Source organism: Salvelinus namaycush, chromosome 24 (assembly GCF_016432855.1).
Source record: "Salvelinus namaycush isolate Seneca chromosome 24, SaNama_1.0, whole genome shotgun sequence".
In the NCBI taxonomy this organism is placed as follows: Eukaryota; Metazoa; Chordata; class Actinopteri; order Salmoniformes; family Salmonidae; genus Salvelinus; species Salvelinus namaycush.
Window position 1 is genome coordinate 10739898 of NC_052330.1, and position 27337 is coordinate 10767234.

Genomic DNA, 27337 nt, shown 5'->3' on the forward strand with positions numbered 1-27337 from the left:
TGATTCCCTTTGTAGTTCGTAATAGTTTGCAAGCCCTGCCACATCCGACGAGCGGATTTCTTAAAAGCTTCCGGGTTAGAGTCCCGCTCCTTGAAAGCGGCAGCTTTACCCTTTAGCTCAGTGCTGATGATACCTGTGATCCATTGCTTCTGGTATGTACGTACGGTCACTGTGGGGATGACGTCGTCGATGCACTTATTGATGAAGCCAGTGACTGATGTGGTGTACTCCTCAATGCCATCGGAAGAATCCCAGAACATATTCCAGTCTGTGCTAGCAAAACAGTCCTGTAGCTTAGCATCTGCTTTATCTGACCACTTTCTTATTGACCGAGTCACTGGTGCTTCCTGCTTTAGTTTTAGCTTGTAAGCAGGAATCAGAAGGATAGAATTATAGTGAGATGTGCCAAATGTAGGGCGAGGGAGAGCTTTGTACACGTCTCTGTGTGTGGATTAAAGGTGTTCTAGAATGTGTTTTCCCTCTGGTTGCACATTTAACATGCTGGTAGAAATTAGGTAAAACGGATTTAAGTTTTCCTACATTAAAGTCCCCGGCCACTAGGAGCGCCAACCTCTTGTTGAGCGTTTTCCTGTTTGCTTATGGCCGTATACAGCTGATTGAGTGCGGTCTTAGTGCCAGCATTGGTTTGTGGTGGTAAATAGACAGCTCTGAAGAATTTAGATGAAAACTCTTGGTAAATAGTGTGGTCTACAGTTTATGATGAGATACTCTACCTCGGGTGAGCAAAGCCTCAAGACTTCCTTAGATTTCGATGCACCAGCTGTTGTTAACGAATATACATAGACCGGTAGAGTATGGTTTCATACTCGCGAGATAGTCTATAGGCCTACAACAAGTTAGGATAGGCTACCATTCATCCCATCTCTCATTTAATTGGACACACTTTACAGTAGTAAATAGATAAGCCATTTAAAGTTTTTGGTCTAGGCTATGCAGCTGAAAGGGTGCGTGGCTTATAACATACAGTAGAATTTACCAGGTGATCAGACAGTTTAATTTGCATGGATGTACGTAGGCCATCACTAAGTAGGCCTAATGTGTGTGTGTGCGTATATATATATATATATATATATATATATATATATATACACTTTTTTAATTTTTATATATATATTATTATTATTCTTTCTCCGCAGAGTAGACAATGTTCCAGAATTCAGAGGGCAGTGCAGCATATAGGTTTGGGAAAAAGTAAATGCAAAACATTATTGAATTCAAATGATCTGTTTACAGGGCCACAACAATTTGCAATTGTTTTTGTCTTTAACAGTCAGATACAGTAAATGTCATTGCAAAAGAAAACACTGTCAACACCTCTAAAGACATTTGATCAAGTTCCCAATTGCCATGTCTTGGCCTAATTCCAATAGTTCCAAAGTATTCAGAAAATAAAAAGGTCTTTATTTTCATCATAAAAGGTGAATGGAGGGCATTTTTCAGGCAGAGTTTTAATGCTCTTTCATACACAAACAGCTTCAGGACAGGTCTGATTTATAAACGGGAAACATGCGTGCGCCAAGTTTCTCCATCTACATTTTTTTGTACATAACACTGTCTTTTCAGAAATGGCGCAACAGTTATGAGGCCCCAGAACTCCAGCCCCAGTATAGAGCTCTGGCACCAGTCCAGAAGTACAACCCATCCAGAACTCCATCCCCAGTCCAGAGCTCCAACCCAATTCCAGAGCTCAAGCCCTGAACTCCAGCCCTAGACCAGAACATCTGCCACAGAACTCAATCCCCAGTCCAGAGCTACAGCCCAAGTACATATTGGCCCCAGCTTTAGCCCCAGTCCAAATGAGCCTCAACCCCAACCTTAGCTTCAGCCAAGAGATGCATTTGTTCAGCACGTTGGGAGCCCACACCCAACACCACGTGTTCCAGATTGATTGCAAAATAGAGGATATTAAGCCCTTCATGATGTGCTTAGCTTGAATGATTACTTTTTTTGTGGGATCTCATCTAAAAAGAAAGGGAACACTGTCACAACTTTGCTGTCATATGAAGGCACATGCAATGAAGAAACTGAGAAGATATGCAGTTATTGCACGAAAACTTTCATTTAATATGGTTTTATTAACTACAATGAGCATGTCAAAATTCCAAACATTTTGTAAACCCTTGCACCCAAACGATTTAGCATTCCAGAGATAACAGCTTTCCTTTGGTACATTCCTCTGGTATAGTTGACACAAAAACATCAACATAGCTGGCTGTAAGGGGCGAGGTAGCCTACATGAAGTACATTATAGGGGCATTATCATACAGATGAATCAAACCCCAAATAAACACCCGTTTAATCCAGACAGCTGTTGAGTCTGGGGGAGATGTTATTGTGGATTACAGTCTGGGGTCTGATTGAAGGACTGGTGATGTCATAGCTGATATTCACTAAAGGGCATGGGGCCAGCCCTGGAGTGGACCTCCTGAGGGAACACATCTGGGTTCTAGAGCACTGACCGCGTTCCTCCCAGAACTCCCACCCACCAACAACGGACTAGAGAAGCGAGGTTATGAGCCAAATCTGGGCTGGACCCCTAAAATGTCAGCTCTCCGAAGCAAAGACAGAGCAGCATGATGATGTAGCCGGGATAAACTAGGGTGGATCTAATCTCTAATCTAATGAATGCGGACCCAACCCTAATAGAGAAGCCCTTACTTACAGCCTCAAGGGAGAACAGACTCATGTTGTAACAAAATGTCTTTGTTTTTCTATATATTAGAACATAGCCCCGGGGGACAGCCTTTACCTTGTGTGCTGAGGCTATTTTCCCAACAATTGGCTGGCGCACAGTACTCAAGGGGTCATCTTTTGAGTAAAAACATGTATTAACGATCACCTAAGAAAAACAAATCATGGCCTAATCCTTGTGTCCACAGTGCCATCCATCTGTCTCACTCAGCGAGACAGTATTTTGACACCCCTAAAAAATATTCTCAACATTCAAATTCACCCCTTTCACATTAAAAGCGAGGATGACAGGATTACACAAACACAGTATTTATACCCTGATTTGTGTTACACTGCAAGCCAGCCGTGTGATGACTTGATTGTTTATAACTAGGTTGGTGTCGTAGACAGCCAAACAAAAACCTGGATGAGACGGTAGTTTTCATCCACCAGAGTATGAGCAATGATCTGCACAGTGAATAACTGAAGTAGGAACACAGGTTTTACTAAACAAATGAACATACAAAAACAGATCCCTATTGTATCATTTGGCCGATAGGACAAGCGTCCATGTTCATGTCCCATATCTATGCATTTAAGGCTGAGGGGGAACCAAAGATGTAGTCTATATCCCTTCCCTGCCACTGACAGGGCAAAATGGTGTCATAATGGAGGGACATTCATGTGGAGAGTGCTGTGTTTAAACAGTAATAGAGCCGGACTGCTCCCTAGAAGACCGCCCCTTACTCCTTTATTCTCTGTGAATGGCTGAGTGTTCCAAATCTGATACAACAATCAGTCATAACTGCCCATTGTCCCGCTCTAAATTCCCTTATTCAGCTTCCATTAGTGCAGTGAGGCGCGGAGACGGGTGCTCTGAAAGGGTCACTTGGTTCCATATGTGGGGTCCATCTCAGCACAGGTGCACGGGGGTTCCCATGGAAATATATTGCAGGTAGGGCTGGGCGATATGTCGAATTAATTCGATTGTATGTTTTTCAAATGCCGGTATCGCAGAATCTGCTTGTTCTCATGTTGTCTTTTTGGTCTCGTCTCGTTCGCTCCTTCTGCGCACCTACCCATTTACACCAGAGACCTGTATACAATGACGAGATGCTCAAGTCTTCGCCCTAACAATGGGAGTCGTTGTCCCAAAGACGGGAAGGTAGGCGACAAGCTTAGGTTCAAAATAAATAAGTGCATAGAAACGCATTGGACAGATTTTGGCGAGAGTGAAACCTCTCGCTTCACCTCTTTCTCCTAAGACCCTCCACAACAACAAAGATGAGAGATCACTTCTTCCTCTCTGACAAACAATTTCAATTCTCTATTTGCATTTGAGAAACACATGGAGACAATTATTTTACTGTCATAGGAGGAGAAGTTAAACAGGGTATGTTTCGAAAGGTTGTGTTTCAACTCCTCAAATTTCTAGCAGAGCAGACACTACTAAAACAGATGTATCAATGAACATTCATTCCAGAAAATAAATTCTCAGCTTGTCGCATGCGCATTACGGTACCACGTATCGCGTGCAGCTTTTTAGTCAAATAAAGATTGTTATGTACTAGCTGTTTCAGTCTGTGTTTAAATAAATGTGCAATAAGCATAAAACAATTATAAGGAATTGGCAACTTGTTCTCATTCTGAGAAATCTGGTAGGCCACTTGATTTCAACATCTGAACAAAGTGGACAGGGGTGTGTTCATCACAATTCAACTGTTTCGCCTTGTTAGCTGAAATCAGAGATTGTGAAATTATACCTAGATCAAAGTTGGCTAAACTTAATAGAAATATTAGGTGGCTACACACTAGCATGTAGGCTTGTGCTTGAGAGATTGGTGTTCATTTGTTATGCCTGCTACATTATTAGTGAATATGCATGGTTCTGGTTAAATTTGTAACAAAAAAAACCCCAGATCAGTGACAATTGCAAAAAAAGCAGGTACAACTATTTTTGATACAATTATCAGGTCTTGTGGTTGTGGAAAGCATATATTCTGCCTTGGTATAATTTCAAAAGCTCTGAATTCATTAGATTATTGCAGACTGTTTAAAAAAGCAGAGTAATTCATCTTTAAAAATTGTACAACAAAGCTTGAGAGAAAAAATAAATCAATAATTATATATACACTGCTCAAAAAAATAAAGGGAACACTTAAACAACACAATGTAACTCCAAGTCAATCACACTTCTGTGAAATCAAACTGTCCACTTAGGAAGCAACACTGATTGACAATAAATTTCACATGCTGTTGTGCAAATGGAATAGACAAAAGGTGGAAATTATAGGCAATTAGCAAGACACCCCCAATAAAGGAGTGATTCTGCAGGTGGTGACCACAGACCACTTCTCAGTTCCTATGCTTCCTGGCTGATGTTTTGGTCACTTTTGAATGCTGGCGGTGCTCTCACTCTAGTGCTAGCATGAGACGGAGTCTACAACCCACACAAGTGGCTCAGGTAGTGCAGCTCATCCAGGATGGCACATCAATGCGAGCTGTGGCAAGAAGGTTTGCTGTGTCTGTCAGCATAGTGTCCAGAGCATGGAGGCGCTACCAGGAGACAGGCCAGTACATCAGGAGACGTGGAGGAGGCCGTAGGAGGGCAACAACCCAGCAGCAGGACCGCTACCTCCGCCTTTGTGCAAGGAGGAGCACTGCCAGAGCCCTGCAAAATGACCTCCAGCAGGCCACAAATGTGCATTTGTCAGCATATGGTCTCACAAGGGCTCTGAAGATCTCATCTCGGTACCTAATGGCAGTCAGGCTACCTCTGGCGAGCACATGGAGGGCTGTGCGGCCCCACAAAGAAATGCCACCCCACACCATGACTGACCCACCGCCAAACCGGTCATGCTGGAGGATGTTGCAGGCAGCAGAACGTTCTCCACGGCATCTCCAGACTCTGTCACATGTGCTCATGTGCTCAGTGTGAACCTGCTTTCATCTGTGAAGAGCACAGGGCGCCAGTGGCGAATTTGCCAATCTTGGTGTTCTCTGGCAAATGCCAAACGTCCTGCACGGTGTTGGGCTGTAAGCACAACCCCCACCTGTGGACGTCGGGCCCTCATACCACCCTCATGGAGTCTGTTTCTGACCGTTTGAGCAGACACATGCACATTTGTGGCCTGCTGGAGGTCATTTTGCAGGGCTCTGGCAGTGCTCCACCTGCTCCTCCTTGCACAAAGGCGGAGGTAGCGGTCCTGCTGCTGGGTTGTTGCCCTCCTACGGCCTCCTCCACGTCTCCTGATATACTGGCCTGTCTCCTGGTAGCGCCTCCATGCTCTGGACACTATGCTGACAGACACAGCAAACCTTCTTGCCACAGCTCGCATTGATGTGCCATCCTGGATGAGCTGCACTACCTGAGCCACTTGTGTGGGTTGTAGACTCCGTCTCATGCTAGCACTAGAGTGAGAGCACCGCCAGCATTCAAAAGTGACCAAAACATCAGCCAGGAAGCATAGGAACTGAGAAGTGGTCTGTGGTCACCACCTGCAGAACCACTCCTTTATTGGGGGTGTCTTGCTAATTGCCTATATTTTCCACCTTTTGTCTATTCCATTTGCACAACAGCATGTGAAATTTATTGTCAATCAGTGTTGCTTCCTAAGTGGACAGTTTGATTTCACAGAAGTGTGATTGACTTGGAGTTACATTGTGTTGTTTAAGTGTTCCCTTTATTTTTTTGAGCAGTGTATATAGTTTATCGCCCATAAGTATGAAAAAGATTGAGATGAGCCCTAATTGTAGGAGTTACACCACAACTTTGCTATTTTGAGCACTTCCGTGAAAAACAAACAATATCTGGGATCAAGTTTAGTTTAAAAACAAAGGATATTTCTTGCATCAATTTTGAATGGTATCTGTGCTTATTCATTGGCACATTCTTTGTGACAATATTACAGGTCCACAAGAGTGGATATGCACTTTTTTCAACTGAAAGACAATGCCCACAACTTAATGATGACTTTACACAATGATTAAAGTCATTAAGGTATCGTTTTAGTCAAAGTATAATATATTTGGGCTTGAAGTGGGAAATCCAAAGTGGGGATTTTTTCTGTGGCAATGCTGTGTCCCCCCGATGATCGGACGTGCCAATACTTTGTCTGTTAATTTCAGGACTGGGTTTTACTTGATGTTACCACACACCAGCATGACATTGCTTCTAAACTCAGCAAAAAAAGAAATGTCCCTTTTCAGGACCCTGTCTTTCAAAGATAATTTGTAAAAATCCAAATAACTTCACAGATCTTCATTGTAAAGGGTTTAAACACTGTTTCCCATGATTGTTCAATGAACCATAAACAATTAATGAACATGCACCCATGGAATGGTCATTAAGACACTAACAGCTTACAGAAGGTAAGGAATTATGGTCCCAGTTATGAAAACTTAGGTCATTAAAGAGGCCTTTCTAATGACTCTGAAAAACACCAAAAGAAAGATGCCCAGGGTCCCTGCTCATCTGCATGAACATGCCTTAGGCATGCTGCAAGGAGGAATGAGGACTGCAGATGTGGCCAGAGAAATAAATTGCAATGTCTGTACTGTGAGACGCCTAAAACAGTGCTACAGGGAGACAGGACGGACAACTGATCGTCCTCGCAGTGGCAGACCACGTGTAACACCTGCACAGGATCGGTACATCCGAACATCACACCTGCGGGACCGGTACAGGATGGTAACAACTGCCCGAGTTTCACCAGGAACGCATAATCCCTCCGTCAGTGCTCAGACTGTCCGCAATAGGCTGAGAGGGGCTGAGGGCTTGTAGGCCTGTTGTAAGGCAGGTCCTCACCAGACATCACGGCAACAACGTCGCCTATGGGTACAAACCCACTGTCACTGGACCAGACAGGACTGGCAAACAGTGCTCTTCACTGACGAGTCGCGGTTTTGACTCACCAGGGGTGATGGTCGGATTCGCGTTGATCTCAAACCCATTGAGCACGTCTGGGACCTGTTGGATCGGAGTGTGAAGGCTAGGGTCATTCCCCCCAGAATGTCCAGGAACTTGCCGGTGCCTTGATGGAAGAGTGGTGTAACATCTCACAGCAAGAACTGGCAAATCTGATGCAGTCAATGAGGAGGAGATGCACTGCAGTACTTAATACAGCTGGTGGCAACACCAGATACTGACGGTTACTTTTGATTTTGACCCCCGTTCGTTCTGGGACACATTATTCCATTTCTGTTAGTCACATGTCTGTGGAACTTGATCAGTTTATGTCTCAGTTGTTGAATCTTGTTATATTCATACAAATATTTATCATTGTTAAGTTTGCTGAAAATAAACGCAGTTGACAATGAGAGGATGTTTCTTTTTTTGCTGAGTTCATATCAGAAACACCTGCAAAGATCTTCTTCTTCGCAAGTCACGACTGGGCAAAAAAGCTTTTTGCCATGGCCTATACTTGGCCACCTGAGCCATGGAGAAAATTAAAATAGAGGGTGCACCTCCACTTTATTTATTTTTTTAACCATAATGTAGTGAGAGTGAGAGCGTGAGAATGGTCCACCACCCAAGGGCATCCAGCAAACTTGACACAACTGTGGGAAGCATTGGAGTCAACATGGGCCAGTATCCCTGGGGGACGCTTACGAAATCTTGTAGAGTCCACGCCCCGACAAATTGAGGCTGTACTGAGGGCAAAAGGGGGTGCAACTCAATACTAGGGTGTTCCTAATGTTTTGTACATGGTGTGTAATATATCTCTATATACAAACACACAATACAAAACATTAAGAACACTTTCCTAACATTGAGGTGTACCCCCACCTCCCAAAAGTAATGTAGCCTACCATTAAACTTCCCCTGTGAGAACCATGACCACAGGCTGACTTGGATTTGCTGTACCGCAGCCGAAGCCTGCCAGCAGCCTGCCTGCCTACAGTACCAAAGGTTGCACGGTGTCCATTACAATGTAGAAAAATGCATGTCTCTTATGGAATATGCCAAGACTTGATAACAATTAGGGATGCACAATCTATCGGTGAGCATATTGTAACCGGCCGATATTAGCTAAAAATGCCAACATCGGCATCCACCCGATGTCTAGTTTAACACCGATGTGCAAAACCAATGTCAAAGCTGACGTGCATACCTATAAACGTAGGTAGATGACGTAATGAAAAAATTAAATTAAATACACAGAACAAAAGCAGAAAAACACTAAGCGCACACATCCAACAACTAAACAAGTTCAAGTCGAGCTGTCATTTGAAAGAGTAAGAACATTTCAGCAAGACAACTCCAAGGCAAAATCCATTAAAACGCCAAGATAATGGGATTCATTGCCCTTGACAATCAACCGTTCTCTGTCGTGGATGATGTTGGCTTTCGCCGACTGGTCGAGGACCGGTACACACTACCAAGTAGGTGCTATTTTTCATAGGTTGCCCTACCGGAGTTACACGGTATTGTTGAAACTCACATCCATGAGCTACTTGCTATGGGCGTCACTGCTATTAGCTTCCCGACTGACATTTGGACCAGCGATGTCAGCATCATGAGCATTATGAGTCTGCCAGCACAGTGGGTCAACGAGGATTTCCTACTGAGGAAAGCCGTATTGCATGCTCGAGAATGTGCTGGTTCTCATACCGCTGCTACAATTTCAATGGCATTTGAGAACATGAACACTCCTAGCTCCATTCCAACAACTGACTCGAGAAATAAGCTCAACTCCGCCTACAGCAGACGTGAAACCCTGTCAAGGCATTGAAACGCCCGCTCAACAAAAATGCCAACAGAGATCGTCTGGTCAAATTGGAAAAGTACTCTACTAGAGGCTGTGAACAAGCGTGTCGGTGGCATTCTCTCTGAGCCTCTACTGTGTCGCCACCATGCTCGATGCTAGGTACAAGGACCGTTACTTCGGCACAGACAAGAAACAGGGTTTACGTGAAAATGTTAGACACACCTGGACAAGATGTAAACGAACAGTGACAGTATGCACCGAGGAAGAGCGGCCACAGACAGAGAGATGAAACTTCACTGCTTGACATGTATGATGAAATCCTGGTTGAGACTGAACAACGAAACAGCAAGTAAGTGAAAGAAAGCGGTTTTGATTATGTTTTACTGGTAATACGGACATACGTAAATGCCAACAAAATAACTTTTTGGTCAGTGTGGTGTGGATTGTGTGTCACCTTTATTTAACTAAGCAAGCCAGTTAAGAACAAATTCTTATTTACAATGACGGCCTACCCTGTCCAAACCCGGACGACGCTGGGCCAATTGTGCCCTGCCATATGAGACTCCCAATCGCGGCCGGATGTGATACAGCCTGGATTCAAACCAGGGACTGTAGTGACGCCTCTTGCACTGAGATGCAGTGCCTTAGACCGCTGCATCCGTGTGTGTGTGTTACACTATTTAACTGTACTAGAATGCTTAAAAGACCTAAAAAATTTAAAATATCGGTTATCAGTATCGGGGGGTTTTTTGGCAAGGAAAATATCAGACATCAGTATCGGCCAAAAATGTAATCTCGGTGCATCCCTAATAACAATAGATGGTGAGGTCAAATATACTGGTTTCCATCTGTGGCAAAGTTTGTATTTGTAGTTTTGTAAATTTGTATTTTATACATTTAACAAGGCAATTATGCTTATGACAAACCCAGGTCCAGAACCAGCCTAGCCAGCTGGCTAATCTTTTGAATATAGCGTAGTAAAAAATAAAAAATCACGAGTAAGACTCGTTAGATAAAGTGTGTGACTGCATGTGAGCGGAGAGGACAGCAGAAGCGCAGCAGCAGCCTGTTCTGCCAGGCCAGCTCTGACATGGTGAAAGTTAGGGGCCATGTTGATTTTCCAGAGAAGGAGCCATCTGCACCTCCTGCAAGCGGCCCCAAACAGCCCTGTGACCTTTGCACCCGCAGAGCAGGGTAACAGGAAGTCTGACGTGGTGACACACTCCATCCTTCCCATTCAGGCCATTTCCTCTGTCTCCTGCTAATCCCATCCCTTTATCTCACCCTCTCCAGCATGAACAAGGGCCTTTTTGGTCTCACTAAAGGGTATGGAAATAAGAACTATGAATTTGACAAAGAACCTCCTCCATTACTGTGTGATTTACGTTGATTATTTGATCAGCTCAAAACAGCGCCAACAATGGCTTAATTTAAGGGAAGTCAAAGCTGTGTTTACCTTGAAGAAAAATCTAAGCTTTATCTTTTGACATGCAAGCTCACATCTCCAAACTACACAAACAAAAATCCTTCAGCAGCTTAATCAAGCTCCTTAGAAAAATCTATTCAGCTCAATCCCTTGGGTAATGAGAGCAGTCAAGCACTTCCTTCTATTTCTCTTTAGCTGCAACTGAGAACGAGAGCTGTCCAAAAGAGATGATTAGGGGGTATAGCCTCCTCGGTTTACGAAAGCAATCTCCTAATAGTAGATTAAAGAACTTGAGGATCCCTCAGTTTGTAGTGTTAGAGGAAACAACAAGGAGCTGTGAACACGACTCCAATTAGTACGGTGGGGTCAGGCACTTTTCAGGCAACCAGAGAGGACCCTTGGAAGGACCAAGGGTTTGAGGTTATCACTGGCATCACCCTAAAGAGGCGGAAATCAGTGGTGCAAACATTTTCCTGTTGGAAAAGTGGGAAGCGACACAGGACATTCTTGATTTTCCAGTCCTGCTGCCCCAGTAACCAAAAATGAGGGGCTGCACTGACTAAACATCTTGTTTATACAGCTTGGGGTTTTATCACTGCTCCACCATCCTGCAAGAGACACAGATATTTAGGCTAGAACAGCAGAGAAGCAAGCAAAGCTAGAGATACCTGTAGCCAATGTTCCCTCTTAGTAGCACGCGGGCATGCAGCTCCTTGGAACTTCCGCACAGAGAAGCACGAGATTGGACTTCACTCAACTTTCTAGCGTTTTCCCCATTAGTTAGCACTATCAGTCAACTTACCTGGTAAAATAATGGGGGGAAAAATATATATATATATATATATATATATATATATATATATATATATATATATATATATATATATATATATATATATAAACTGTGGGAATTGCGATCTAATCAATGCAATATTAGCCATTTTCAATGCAACGTACCGAAACAAGAAACGTACTATGCAAGACTTTGTATACAAAATAAACTATGCAAGAGATTTTGTTGTAGGCAGAACGTATCGGAGTAGGATTCTATTGAATTGACAGGCATGACTCAGCCTGCAGTAGGTCTATATGCAAATAGACCATTGCCATATATGGATCTGTGCCATTCACTTTGAACTGGACTGTTTTACAGCATGACCGGTTGTGATTAGACACATTTGTTTTGAGATCAAAGCGAGAGCTACATGTAGCAACATGTGCACATTTGTTCATATCCTTTGCTAGTTAGTGAGTTATTAGCCCAGTTATAGATAATTTGTAGTCAGCAATGGGGGTGTGACTGCTTCCTACAAGAGCACAAAATGTGTGCACATCTTTGAAAAGAGTCAGGTAAAGAGATTTTTTTTGTCTTAGAGGCAGTGTTGTATTTTGAGACGGGCTTGAATAAGCTAAGTAGCCAATAGGCAGAGGGTAGCATAATTGGTCTAATTCTCTGTAATAAATGGTATGGGAACAATGATGCATTTTATTTGGTACATTATGATTAAAAAAAATAGCCACAGTAGCCTACTTGACCACTTAAAATGAACTAAAAACATGTACAGCATCCATGTTCACAGTAAATGAGTGCGGGTAGTTGCACAGAATTTTCAAAGTTCAAGTTTGCGTTCAGCAGACCTGAAATTTGCTCAGTGACGAAAAAAATGGAGGGAACACTGCCTGTAGCATATGTACAGAGGGGGGCTTCAAAAGAGTACAGGGGGTGAAGGACACCCGTGCCTCTGACTTCACTAGTTGTGTAATTAAGCTGCATTTCACTAAACTAATATGTTTACCCATTGTACCATTCTATGGAGTACATCAAACAGCTCCTTGTGCTTCTAGACAGAACATTGAAAGATCCCCTATGGTAGGGCCCTATGATTTCCGCGATGCGGGAAACGCGGACGGAATAGCGGAATTTGGTAATAAAAATGAATCAACTGTAAAACGTGGAATAAGCAAGAATTTCCCATAATTTGGCTGAAATTGATTTTTTTTTTTTTAATCAAAAGTAGGCCTAATTATTGTAAGAACCAAAATTATTTCAGAATTGTAAAATTACAGACGGGTAGGCCTAGAGAAATAATTCCATTTTCGATTGGGGTGTTTTGAGAGGGGGAACAAGGAAAAGCAGTGTTAGCCAGAGCACGCACGGCTCTTCAAACAACCATTACTAGTGCAAGCGCATCAGAAGATTCAAGACAAAAATGTATTCAGGATTTAGTGGCTGTGTGCGCGCCGAGTCTGACAACCGGCAAACTCACCTGCCCCGTGTGTTCGACCAACATATGACTGCCGTTCTACAGAAGATCCGTGGGAGGAAGTTTCCAGTGGTTGTTGGCGAGACAGATGCAAAGGATTGCAGCGTTCTAAACGTCGTCATTGGTGAGTTAACAGCCTATTAATATACCGTTGCAATAGCCTACATTTACATTCTGCAACGTGAATTGTGATTTTCCAAAAGATGAGCTATCGTGGTGAAATATAGTGATGCATAATGTCAGCAGCTGTCTGCCTCTCCATCTAGCCAACTATCGCTGTTTCTATATTGTTTACACTTGAAATTTAAATAACACTTTTTGTCACAATATTATTTTAGGTTAAAACATAAAGTTTTTCCCTCATCTTTCATTGCAGGTGTTGAAAACCAGTACTTTCTGGTGGATGTCATTTTCATGGACAGATGCAACTTCTCAACATTTTCCCAAACTATACTAGCCTGCCTCCACAGCAACCATCTGAACCTGAATGATGCCTGGGCAGTGGTCACAGATAATGCATCCTACTGCCTGAAGACATACAAGGAGGTTCTGAAAGGAGTGATGCCCAATAGTGTCCATGTAACCCGTCTCTGCAATGTCATCAATCTGGTGGGTGAGACCTGGCAGCACTACAAATAAACTCAGCAACAAAAAAAAACACCCCTTTTTCAGGACCCTGTCTATCAAAGATAATTTGTAAAAATTGTGACGACCCTCCCACTCTGTCTGCCGGATTCTTTATCTTTGCTCCTGTTTTCCTTAATAGGATGTTGGTAGGCGGAGCTGGGAGGGTCATCAGCGACATGGGACACACCTGGGCCCGGGTGTGTCCCGGGATAAATACATCTCTTCCCCATTCATTGAGGAGACTCTCTCCATGCAGACACACTGATGCACTGACATTTTTGTGGCCGTTTTATTTGTTTGCTTTGGCACCTTTCAACACCCTTCATTATCACATTTATGCACGCAACCACTCACTTACACTACTGATTACTGACTACACACACAATTGTTAATTGTATTTAGTTTACTTCAGTTAATAAATATATTTTTGTTATTCCTTATCTCCACGTTGTCTCCCTTTTTGTTAAGAACTTCGAGCCGGTTCGTGACAAAATCCAAATACCTTCACAGATCTTCATTGTAAAGGGTTTAAACACTGTTTCCCATGCTTGTTCAATGAACGATAAACAATTAATGAACATGCACCTGTGGAACGGTCGTTAAGACAAACGGCTTACAGACGGTAGGCAATTAAGTACTATGAGACGCCTAAGACAGCGCTACAAGGAGATAGGACGGACAGCTGATTGTCCTTGCAGTGGCAGACCACGTGTAACAACACCTGCACAGGATCGGTACATCCGAACATCACACCGGCGGGACAGGTACAGGATGGTAACAACAACTGCCCGAGTTACACGAGGAACGCACAATCCCTCCATCAGTGTTCAGACTGTCCGCAATAGGCTGAGAGAGGCTGGACTGAGGGCTTGTAGGCCTGTTGTAAGGCAGGTCCTCACCAGACATCACCGGCAACAACGTCGCCTATGGGCACAAACCCACCGTCGCTGGACCAGACAGGACTGGCAAAAAGTGCTCTTCTCTGATGCGGTTGTGTCTCACCAGGGGTGATGGTCGGATTCGTGTTTATCGTCAAAGGAATGAGTAACGCTATGCGTTACAGGGAAGACATCCTCCTCCCTCATGTGGTACCCTTCCTGCAGGCTCATCCTGACATGACCCTCCAGCATGACAATGCCACCAGCCATACTGCTCGTTCTGTGCATGATTTCCTGCAAGACAGGAATGTCAGTGTTCTGCCATGGCCAGCGAAGAGCCCGGATCTCAATCCCATTGAGCACGTCTGGGACCTGTTGGATCGGAGGGTGAGGGCTAAGGCCATTCCCCTCAGAAATGTCCGGGTACTTGCAGGTGCCTTGGTGGAAGAGTGGGGTAACATCTCACAGCAAGAACTGGCAAATCTGGTGCAGTGCATGAGGAGGAGATGCACTGCAGTAACTAAACGCAGCTGGTGGCCACACCAGATACTGACTGTTACTTTTGATTTTGACCCCCCCTTTGTTCAGGGACACATTATTCCATTTCTGTTATTCACATGTCTGTGGAACTTGTTCAGTTTATGTCTCAGTTGTTGAATCTTGTTATGCTCATTCAAATATTTACACATATAAAGTTTGCTGAAAATAAACGCAGTTGACAGTGAGGATGTTTCTTTTTTTGCTGAGTTCACTTCTCTAAAGTTTCATCACTTTTGACATGGATGAGATCTGTCTTCTTCAAGAAGCCTGCTAGAAAGAGAAGATGGGTGAGCTTCCTCATTATGAAGGAGTTTGTGCAGGCCAAGGCTCCTCCTGAAGCAGTGAGCTCCAGATGGAGTAGCTGGTTTGAGGCAGTGAAGTACCATGCAGAGCATGTTCATCTGTACAGAGTTTTTGTTGTTAGAAAAGTCACCATCCCAGGCAGTCACAAACATCCTCAGCCAGCTGGAAACAGAGTAGAAGGTTGCTGCATTGTTGCCTAGATTCTTGCATGACTTTTTTTCATTTGTAATTTAACACTTAGTAGAACTCAGTATTGAAGCACTTACTTGATAAAAAACAAATTGTGCAATGTTGTGTTGCATCATTACAAATGTACCATTATATCTTATTAAATTGTTGACGTTTTATTCATTCACATTAGACACTCTTTCTGATGATAAAATTTGTGTTCATTGTAAAACGCCGAATTCATAAAAATTTGAATGGGAAAACAGACATAATTTCATAGGGCATCACTCCTTTCAGAACCACCTTATATGCCTTCAGGCAGTAGGATGCATCATCTGTGACCACTGCCCAGGCATCATTCAGGTTCAGATCGTTGCTGTAGAGGCAGGCTAGTATAGTTTGGGAAAACGTTGAGTAGTTTCTGTCCATGAAAATGACATCCAAAAATAAAAAAAACGGTACATTTAGTGGTGATACCATGTTTCATGAGCTTAAATAAAAGATCCCAGAAATGTTCCATGCGCACAACAAATGTATTTACATCCCTGTTACTGAGCATGTCCTTTGCCAAGATAATCCACCCACCTGAAATGTGTGGCATATCAAGAATCTGATTAAACATTATGATCTTGATCAACGTACAAGACAGCATGTTCCAGTTCCCGCCAATATCCAGCAACTTGGCACAGCCATCGAGGAGGAGTGGGACAACATTCCGCAGGCCACAATCAACAGCCTGATCAACTCTATGTGAAGGAGATGCGTCGCACTGCATAAGGCCAAATGGTGGTCACACCAGATACTGACGGTTTTCTGATCCATGGCTGTTTTTTTTTTTTTTTTAAATGGTATCTGTGACCAACAGATGCATATCTGTATTCCCAGTCATGTGAAATCCATAGAATAGGGCCAAATTAATATTCCAACTGACTGATTTCCTTATATAAACTAACGCAGTAAAGTTTTGGAAATTGTTGCATGTTGGATTTATATATTTTTGTACAGTGTAACTTCTCAAAGTACTCCCATACTGCGGTCACTTGCCTTTCTCTGTAATTTTCCCAGGTGTTAACAACGGTGATGTAGTGGTGGAGAATCAACTCAAATAATTTACTCCTGGTGTCAACTCCCATTTCTGAGTGTCAAGATTTGATTCCGCCAGGATTCGACTCCTAAGATTCAGTATTTTTGTAATGGAGACTGATTAGTTGCCATAATTCCGAGAACACAAACTCTCTTTCATAGCAAGCTACCGAAGGACAGAGAGAGAGGGGAGGGGCACAGTTTAGGCAGGCAAACCAGGCAAACTGAGTAAGAATCTGTAGGCAATCAAAAGCTGCATCTTCGTACTCCCATTCTTCTCTGCAGATCCTCTCAAGCTCTGTCAGGTTGGATGGGGAGCGTCCCTGCACAGCTATTTTCAGGTCTCTCCAGAGATGTTCGATCGGGTTCAAGTCTAGGCCGCTCAGTCAGAGACATGTCCCGAAGCCACTCCTGTGTTGTCTTAGCTGTATACTTAGGGTCGTTGTCCTATTTGGAAGGGGAACCTTCGCCCCAGTCTGAGGTCCTGATCGCTCTGGAGCAGGTTTTCATCAAGGGTCTTTCTGTACTTTGCGCCATCAGCTTTCCCTCGATCCTAACTGGTCATCGATATTCTGCCGCTGAAAACATCCCACAGCATGCTGCTGCCACCACCATGCTTCACCATAGGGATGGTGCCAGGTTTCCTCCAGACGTGACGCTTGGCATTCAGGCCAAAGAGTTCAATCTTGGTTTAATCAGACCAGAGAAACTTGTTTCTTATGGTCAGAGTCTTTAGGGGCCTGTTGGCAAACTCCACGTGGGCTGTCATGTACCTTTAACTGAGGAGTGGCTTCCGTCTGTCCATTCTACCATAAAGGCCTGATTTGTGGAGTGCTGCAGAGACGGTTGTCCTTCTGGAAGATTCTCCCATCTCCACAGAGGAACTCTGGAGCTCTGTCAGAGTGACCAACAAGTTCTTGGTCACCTCTCTGACCAGGGACCTTCTCCACCGACTGCTCAGTTTGGCAGGGTGGCCAGCTGTAGGAAGTGTCTTGGTGGTTCCAAACTTCTTCCATATAAGAATGATGGAGGCCTTCAATGCTGAAGACATTTCTTGAGTACCTATCCCCTGATCTGTGCCTCGACACAATCCTGTCTCGGAGCACTACGGACAATTCCTTCGACCTCATGGCTTGGTTTTTGCTCTGACACGCACTGTCAACTGTGGGACCTTACATAGACAGGTGTGTGCGTTTCCAAATCATGTCAAATCAATTGAATTTACCACAGGTGGACTCCAATCAAGTTGTAGAAACATCTCAAGGATGATCAATGGAAACAGGAATCACCTAAGCTCAAATTTTGAGTCTCATAGCAAAGGGTCTGAATACTTATGTAAATAAGGTATTTCATTAGTATTTTATTTTTTTGATCAAAACATTTAAAAACCTGTTTTTGCTTTGTTATTATGGGGTAGTGTGTAGATTAATGAGCGGAAAAAGGTATTTAATTAATTTTAAGACTAAATTAATAAAATGTGGGAAAAGTAAAGGGGTCTGAATACTTTCCAAATGCACTGTATATAGAGACATGGTGGCTTACTACTTTAGCAAGTCATTTCTGATCACGGTTGACTTTTGTTTAGCTCTACCAATGAATGAAGCTTGTTGCAAACAATTTTGGTTGGGAGAATTGTGTAGAGCTTTGAAGTCAACTGAATCAAAAGCCTTGTGTTGGATTGTAAAGGTCATCTTTGAAAAATGCTTGATATGAAACTGTCTGAGAAGCAACAGAGTTATTGTTCCAGAGGCTTGTAACTTTTATTTGTTGAGCCATTCCATAGGAGCCTAAACCATTGTGACAATCCCTGTGGAAAAACAGTGGCCATGGCAGGATGTCAGGAACACAGGACTCTAAAAGCGGGATGTTCCCATAACCCTTCCGAATGGTTAAGCAATCACTCTCACAGTGCACACCCAGAATTTGGAGACTGAGCGTCATGGAGAGTGGTCTGTTCCAAAAATAAATCCCCACCTCACCTTTGTCCAATCACAATCTGAGGTACTTACCTGTAGCGACAGAACAAGGTTGACATTTCAGAGCTCTGGCATTTCTTCCTCTTTTGCAACAATTAAGAATTGGCATATCAGTTGTTCTAACAGCTGTCAGTGGTGCCAATTTACAGCAGTTTATATATACTTTTTTTTTTTTTTTTTTTTTTTAATATATATTGAGAAAGTCAAGTTGAAACCTTTTCAACAGGGTTCTTTGAGTACACAGGGACAAGCTGAATGCTACATTTAGCTTAGATTGAGTCCAACCACCATGGAAACAAGACAAGAGGAAACAAGTGTCTAGGCATCCTTAGGTACTGAATCAAGGAAAAGGGAAACGTGTCACCTGACCTCATACTATCTTGTTGTTACTCTAAAGAGAGATAACATGAGCCGTTGCCTGAAGTAGGCTAATGAGTACCCTATGCTGCAGCTTGCCCACTCACCCTCCCATACACCAGAGATGTTTCTCAACCATATCTTTCGCCTTCAGTCTCCTCAACCCCTAAAGCTAATGGAACATGAACCATGGATTAACCCTAAACCAAAGTCTAGGCAAAATCCCTTACAGCATGGTTCCAGTTCAACTTTCCATGAACCACAAACGTAGTGCTGCATGTGCTCAGAGACGTGTTCAAGAAAGGAATCTCAAGGCTGCATAAGAATAGACCAGGGGGTATATAATAGCACTACAGTGCTCAACAAGCACAGCACCAGATAGCCTGCTTGAAAAGTTATATCAGGCATGGCACAAAAGTATCAGAAACAAACCCCAGGATAGGTTGCACTGTAATTTCCCATCGAAAGGTTTAACATCAATAAGAGTACCATAGCTCTTGAACTTCTAGTAAAATGTATTATCCTTCTACCAAAAGGCTAATGCAAAACATTTTGGACAGTCGTTTACCATGCTGCAAAAACTCAAGTAATGAGCAAATCTACTTAACTCTGACAGGGCACCATCAAGCAGCTTCACACAATAACTCACTGTTCCATGTACTGTCATGCTAGCCACTGTCTAATTAGGAGATAATCAACCCCCCAAATGTCTCATTAGGACATCTGACAAGCCATAAATGAGGCACTGTATTCACTTTCATCCTCTCAACAAGTGAACTTGCAAGTGATTTGCAGGCAGAACTATTGATGAGTAATGAAGCATGACTTAGTAACGAATGGTTGATGATAAATACCTCAGATGTACAGTATTAGTCAAAAGTTTGGACACCTACTCATTCAATGGTTCTTAATTTTGACTAGTTTCTATAATGTAGAATAATACTGAAGACATCAAAACTATGAAATAACATACGGAATCATGTAGTAACTAGAGGACGACCGATTATGATTTTTCAACGCCGATACCGATTATTGGAGGACCAAAAAAGCCGATTCCGATTAATCGGCCGATTTTTTATTTTTTATTTGTAATAATGACAATTACAACAATACTGAATGAACACATATTTTAACTTAATATAATACATCAATAAAATCTATTTAGCCTCAAATAAATAGTGAAACATGTTTAATTTGGTTTAAATAATGCAAAAACAAAGTGTTGGAGAAGAAAGTAAAAGTGCAATATGTGCCATGTAAGAAAGCTAATGTTTAAGTTCCTTGCTCAGAACATGAGAACATATGAAAGCTGGTGGTTCCTTTTAACATGAGTCTTCAATATTCCCAGGTAAGAAGTTTTAGGTTGTAGTCATTATAGGAATTATAGGACTATTTCTCTCTATACCATTTGTATTTCATATACCTTTGACTATTGGATGTTCTTATAGGCACTTTAGTATTGCCAGTGTAACAGTATAGCTTCCGTCCCTCTCCTCGCTCCTACCTGGGCTCGAACCAGGAACACAACGACAACAGCCACCCTCGAAGCAGCGTTACACATGCAGAGCAAGGGGAACAACCACTCCAAGTCTCAGAGCGAGTGACGTTTGAAACGCTATTAGCGCGCACCCCGCTAACTAGTTAGCCATTTCACATCGGTTACACCAGCCTAATCTCGGGAGTTAATAGGCTTGAAGTCATAAACAGCTGCTGGCAAACGCACGAAAGTGCTGTTTGAATGAATGCTTACGAGCCTGCTGGTGCCTACCATCGCTCAGTCAGACTGCTCTATCAAATCATACTTAGTTATAACATGATAACACACAGAAATACGAGCCTTAGGTCATTAATATGGCCGAATACGGAAACTATCATCTCGAAAACAAGACGTTTATTCTTTCAGTGAAAAACGGAACCGTTCCGTATATTATCTAACGGGTGGCATCCATAAGTCTAAATATTCCTGTTACATTGCACAACTTTCAATGTTATGTCATAATTACGTAAAGTTCTGGCAAATTAGGCGGCCCAAACTGTTGCATATACACTGACTCTGCGTGCAATGAACGCAAGAGAAGTGACACAATTTCACCTGGTTAATATTGCCTGCTAACCTGGATTTATTTTCGCTAAATATGCAGGTTTAAAAATATATCCTTCTGTATATTGATTTTAAGAAAGGCATTGATGTTTATGGTTAGGTACACATTGGAGCAACAATACTCACCGCATCGATTATATGCAACGCAGGACACGCTAGATAAATTAGTAATATCATCAACCATGTGTAGTTAACTAGTGATTATGATTGATTGATTGTTTTTTATAAGATACGTTTAATGCTAGCTAGCAACTTACCTTGGCTTACTGCATTCGCGTAACAGGCAGTCTCCTCATGGAGTGCAATGTAATCAGGTGGTTAGAGCGTTGGACTAGTTAACTGTAAGGTTGCAAGATTGAATCCCCGAGCTGACAAGGTAAAAATCTGTCGTTCTGCCCCTGAACAAGGCAGTTAATCCACCGTTCCTAGGCCGTCATTGAAAATAAGAATGTGTTCTTAACTGACTTGCCTAGTTAAATAAAGATTAAATAAAGGTGTAAAAAATAAATAATAATTAAATTAAATTTAAAAAATCGGCCAAATCGGTGTCCAAAAATTCCGATTTACGATTGTTATGAAAACTTGAAATGGGCCCTAATTAATCGGCCAATCCGACTAATCGGTCGACCTCTAGTAGTATCCCAATTTTTTTTAAACAAGTCAACATATGTTATATTTGACATTCTTCAAAGTAGCAACCCTTTGCCTGATGACAGCGTTGCACACTCTTGGCATTCTCCCAACCAGCTTCATGAGGAATGCTTTTCCAACAGTCTTGAAGGAGTTCCCACATATGCTGAGCACTTGTTGGCTGCTTTTCCTTCACTCTGCGGTCCAACTCATCCCAAACCATCTCAACTGGGTTGAGGTCGGGTGATTGTGGAGGCCAGGTCATCTGATGCAACACTCCATCACTCTCCTTCTTGGTAAAATAGCCCTTACACAGCCTGGAGGTGTGTTAGGTCATGGCCCTGTTGAAAAACAAATGATAGTCCCACTAAGCGCAAACCAGATGGGAATGCTGTGGTAGCCATGCTGGTTAAGTGTGCCTTGAATTCTAAATAAATCCCAGACAGTGTCACCAGCAAAGCACCCCCACATCATTACACCTCCATGCTTCGCAGTGGGAACCACACATGCAGAGATCATCCGTTCACCCACTCTGCGTCTCACAAAGACACAGCGGTTGGAACCAAAAATCTACAATTTGGACTCATCAGACCAAAGGACAGATTTCCACCGGTCTAATGTCCATTGCTCGTGTTTCTTGGCCCAAGCAAGTCTCTTCTTATTGGTGTCCTTTAGTAGTGGTTTCTTTGCAGCAATTTGACCATTAAAACCTCTTTGGGCTATGGGCCAGTATTTTCACGTCCAGATGAAAAGCGTGCCCAAAGTAAACTACCCGTTACTCAGGCCCAGAAGCTAGAATATGCATATAATTGACAGATTAGGATAGAAGACACTCTAAAGTTTCCAAAACTGTCAAAATATTGTCTGTGAGTATAACATAACTGATTTTGCAGGCGAAAACCTGAGGAAATCCAAATCGGAAGTGCCTTTTATTTGGAAATAAAATCGCTGTTCCATTGCCTACCCCTCCTCCATTTAAAGGGGTATCAACCAGATTCATTTTCCAATGGCTTCCTCAGGCTGTGACCAGGCTTTAGACATAGTTTCAAGCTTTTATTTTGAAAAATGAGCGAGATTTTTCAAAACGCGTTAGGTGTCCTTTGATTAGTTCCTGCGCGCGACAGATGTAGCTCGACATTTTCTTTCTCTGTAGCATTGAATAGGTTACCGTCCGGTTGAAATATTATCAATTATGTATGTTAAAAACAACCTGAGGATTGATTATAAAAAACCTTTGACATGTTTCTACGAACATTACGGATACTTTTTGGAATTTCTGTCTGCCCTTCAGGACCGGAACGACCCTGTGGTTTTCTGAACATAACGCGCAAACCAAATGGCGGTTTTTGGTTATAAAACTAATCTTTATCGAACAAAAATAACATTTATTGTGTAACTGGGAGTCTCGTGAGTACAAACATCCGAAGATTATCAAAGGTAAGCGATTAATTTTATTGCTTTTCTGACTTTCGTGACCAAGCTAATTTAAGGCTAGCTGTTCTTAGTGTTTTGTCTAGTGATTGATAAACTCAAACGCTTGGATTGCTTTCGCTGTAAAGCATATTTTCAAAATCTGACATGATAGGTGGATTAACAACAAGCTAAGCTGTGTTTTGGTATATTTCACTTGTGATTTCATGATTATAAATAATTTTAGTATTTTTTTTGAATTTGGCGCTCTGCAGTTTAGCGGTTGTTGTTGATAAATGATCCCGGTAACGGGATCCGTAGCGTCAAGAAGTTAAAGGTAAGGCATATATTATATCGCTATTTCTGACTTTCGTGTCACAACTTCCTGGTTGAAAAATGTTTGTCATGCATTTGTATGCGGGGCGCTGTCCTAATCGCATGGTGAGCTTTCGGCGTAAAGCCTTTTTGAAATCTGACACAGCGGCTGGATTAACAAGAAGTTAAGCTTTATTTTGATGTATTACACATATATTTTCATGAAAGTTAAATATTTGTAATACTGTAGTTAGAATTTCGCACTCTGCAATTTCACCGGATGTTGTCGAGGTGTCGCTAGCGGCACGCCTAGCCGTAACAGGTTTTAAGGCCTGATTCACACGGTCACCTCTGAACAGTTTACGTTGAGATGTGTCTGTTACTTGAACTCTGTGAAGCATTTATTTAGTCTGTAAGCTGATGTGCAGTTATTCTAATGAATTTATCCTCTGCAGCAGAGGTAACTCTGGGTCTTCCTTTCCTGTGGCGGTCCTTCCTTTCATCATAGCGCTTGATGGATTTTGCGACTGCACTTGAAGAAACTGTCAAAGTTCTTGAAATGTTCCGGCAGGACTGACCTTCACGTCTTAAAGTAATGGACTGTCGTTTCTCTTTGTTTATTTGAGCTGTTCTTGCCATTATATGGACTTGGTCTTTTACCAAATCTATCTATCTATCTTCTGTATACCACCCCTACCTTGTCACAACACAACTGATTGGCTCAAATGCATTAAGGAAAGAAATTCCACAAATTAACAAGGCACACCTGTTAATTGAAATGCATTCGGTAGTCATAGGTGAGGTAGTCACACATGAGGTAGTCATAGGTGACTACCTCATGAAGTTGGTTGAGAGAATATATTTGGATTTGTTTAAAACTTTTTTGGTTACTACATGATTCCATGTGTTATTTCATAGTATTGATGTTACTATTCTATTACTATTCTCTAATGTAGAAAATAGCAAAAATAAAGAAAAACCCTGGAATAAGTACGTGTGTCCAAACTTTTGACTAGTACTGTATATTATTACGATGCTGGGCCAATTGTGCGCCGCTCTATGGGACTCCCAATCAGCCTGGATTCGAACCTGGGACTGCAGTGACACCTCTTGCACTGAGATGCAGTGCTTTAGACTGCTGCGCCACTCAGGACCCATCAGAAAGATAGCTAATTATTTTGTTTTTCTAAGGACCCAGAAAATTGAGACAGGGGGAGAACCTATTCAAGTCAGTAAATATATATATTTTTTATGATAAAAAAAAGTATTATTAGCTAGGTAGCGTGCTACAGTAAGTTTGTGTGCAGGCTAACTCAAATGAGCTGCTAACGTAATGTTAGGTAGCTAGCTAACTTAACATACTGTATAGCCAGTGAATTAAATATCACCAGCTAGCCAACTTCACATTAGCTAGACTAAGTTTGCTAGTGGTTTACAGCCGCGACAGAACAGCTGTTGTTTACAAATGCACCAGAAGTTATTTGGGGTTCCTGGGTTCACTTCCGCTCCTACTTAAAAATCTGTTAAAAAAGGTCTGTAGTTACGTTTTGGGTGAGGTTTTAATTACACTTGGCTTTCTTCCAATGCAGCTTGTACTGCCATTTGGGTGTCTACAAGTGAGGCGTGTCCTTGAGCTCAAGGCAAGCCATCTGTCATTAGTCTACATGGATTTGGTTGGAAGTGTCACACAGATGCTACACAGAGAGAGAAACACTGAGCTTTTCAGACTGGTCTCAGACTAGATGTAATATAGGAAATGTAAATCCAGGACACTCAAATTAGTATGATATCTTACATTTGGTATGGTTACACAAGAAAGGTTACTTAAGGCAAATAGGGGGGTGGTTGGTCGGGGTTGATGGGTGGTCTTGTACTTGATTGATGAATTAAGGTACCTGATTACTAAGGAACTCCCCTCACCTGGTTGTCTAGATCTTAATTGAAATGAAAAGCCAAAAACAAGCAGACACTAAGCCCTCCATGGAAATGAGTTTGCCACCCCTGCCCTAACATAAATCAAAACTTTAACCATAGTTTCCCAAACTCTGTCCTCGGCACTCCATGGGGTGCATGTTTTCGTTTTTGCCCTAGCACTATTGCCCTAGCACTACACAGCTGATTCAAATAAATCATCAAGCTTTGATAATTTGAATCAGATGTGTAGTGTTATGGCAAAAAAAAAAAAGCTGACCGTGTTTGGGGAACGCTGTCCTGGAGCAAGCTAACGTTAGCCACAACAAATTGTAATTCGTAATATAACCTTATACGCTTAGCAAATTCGTAATATATCATGCAAAATGTATGACGGACATCCACAAATGAATACATACCATGTGAAACGTAACATACGTATTCTTACTAAATGGAGTGTCTCGGATTTACGTAAAGAATACGAAATGCTCAGACCATGTTCCAGATTTATGATCTTACGTTACAAAACCATCACATTCATTCATTGTAATGACGTGCTTGATTTAAGTGGCCATCCATCCTACACCCACAACTTTAGCAAGATTGTGCCAGATAGTCCATTATTTAAAAGCAGTGTCGCTAGCTAACGTTAACGTGTATCAGCTAGCTAGCTTTTTGCGTGAAATCAAAACATACACTGGCGGTAACTGCACGTGCCATGTCTGCAAGCATGATTCCCTTTGAAAGCATTATCAAAGGATTTGAGTTACAGTAAAGAAAGCCAACGGATACATAGATACCGTGTTTATTCATTAAGGTAAGCCTATGTCAATGTAAACTTTTTACGATTGCAGGTAACGTTACTAGCAACAATTCTCAATTGCGTAGCTAGATATCTCAAATCCTAGACGTAACCAGTGCAGTATCTATGGTGAGTGTTGTCTGCGAGCTGTAGTATTATTTACCCAAACAAACAAGTAAACAGTAGCTGGGCACATCCTGAAATGCATAATGAACTCAAACAATCGTTAGTGAGACAAACTTGCAGGAGCTTCTAGCCAAGTACCTAAACTCAAAGGAACTTCCAGTTCCAACCTCTGAGGTATAAGAAGAGGTTCCAACAGAAGGTAACCATGTAGACCATGGTTATATAAAATGATTGAGGATTAACTAGCTACCACTTGCTTATATAAGGCATGCATGTTTGACAAAGAGTCAGATTTTTCGGGCAAGCCAGCTGTCCTGTAGTAAAAGGTTGGGTCCCACTTGAGAACCAGTCATAGGTAACCGTAAGTGTTGAACACAAACATGCCATTCCCAGTACCTCTTAAACAACGTGGGCAAGGAACAGATGGAGATGCTCCAATACTGACCACGGAAATTGAATTTAGCTGCCTGGCTTGCTAGCCTACTAAGTGAAAAACGTTTAGATTTTTTTTTTTTTTTTACAGATGTTAACGTTTTACAAGTACTTATGTTTACCTCACTTTTACCACTGACTACCAATTAGGTTGCACCATGGCTAATCAACTTACCTGGTGCAGTTCAGATGAGATAAGAAAAACTTTCAGAACGTGGCCTCGTAAAAATATGCTCTGGTCAACCTCCTAAATTCTAAAATTGAAATTCCCAGACCAAAAATAAAAATCTGTCTGGGAGAAAAGGCAACTCAGTCGATCACACTAGCTCCGCCCCGTAAAAAGGGTATCCTAGAATGCATTGTGATTGGTTCCTCTACCAGTCTGTAAATGTAGTCGTTTTTCTATTAGCGGCCTACAATTTGTACGTGTATTAAGAGTTTGGCGTGGAAGTGGCTCCCACTACTGAAAATGTATTGTAATTGCAATGTTTTTACATTTACTGATTGTAAGAAACATTATGAACACCTGCTCTTTCCATTATAGTCATAGACTGACCATGTGAATCCAGGTAAAAGCTATGATCCCT

At 42.2% G+C, this 27337-nt stretch overlaps 1 protein-coding gene across 5 annotated transcripts in view; it reads right to left on the reverse strand.

The window, feature by feature from the left end:
• LOC120019693 (protein 4.1-like) overlaps positions 1 to 27061 on the reverse strand; it is a 97815-nt gene extending 70754 nt beyond the window's left edge. For 2 of the 5 annotated variants that reach the window (XM_038963086.1, XM_038963085.1), the window contains exon 1: positions 26926 to 27059. The gene's annotated coding sequence lies outside the window, so the exon portion shown is untranslated. Of the gene's footprint in view, positions 1 to 26925 lie in introns of all 5 variants that reach the window. The other 3 variants (XM_038963088.1, XM_038963084.1, XM_038963087.1) reach the window with 3 other exon arrangements.
• Between the last annotated feature and the right edge of the window lie 276 nt (positions 27062 to 27337).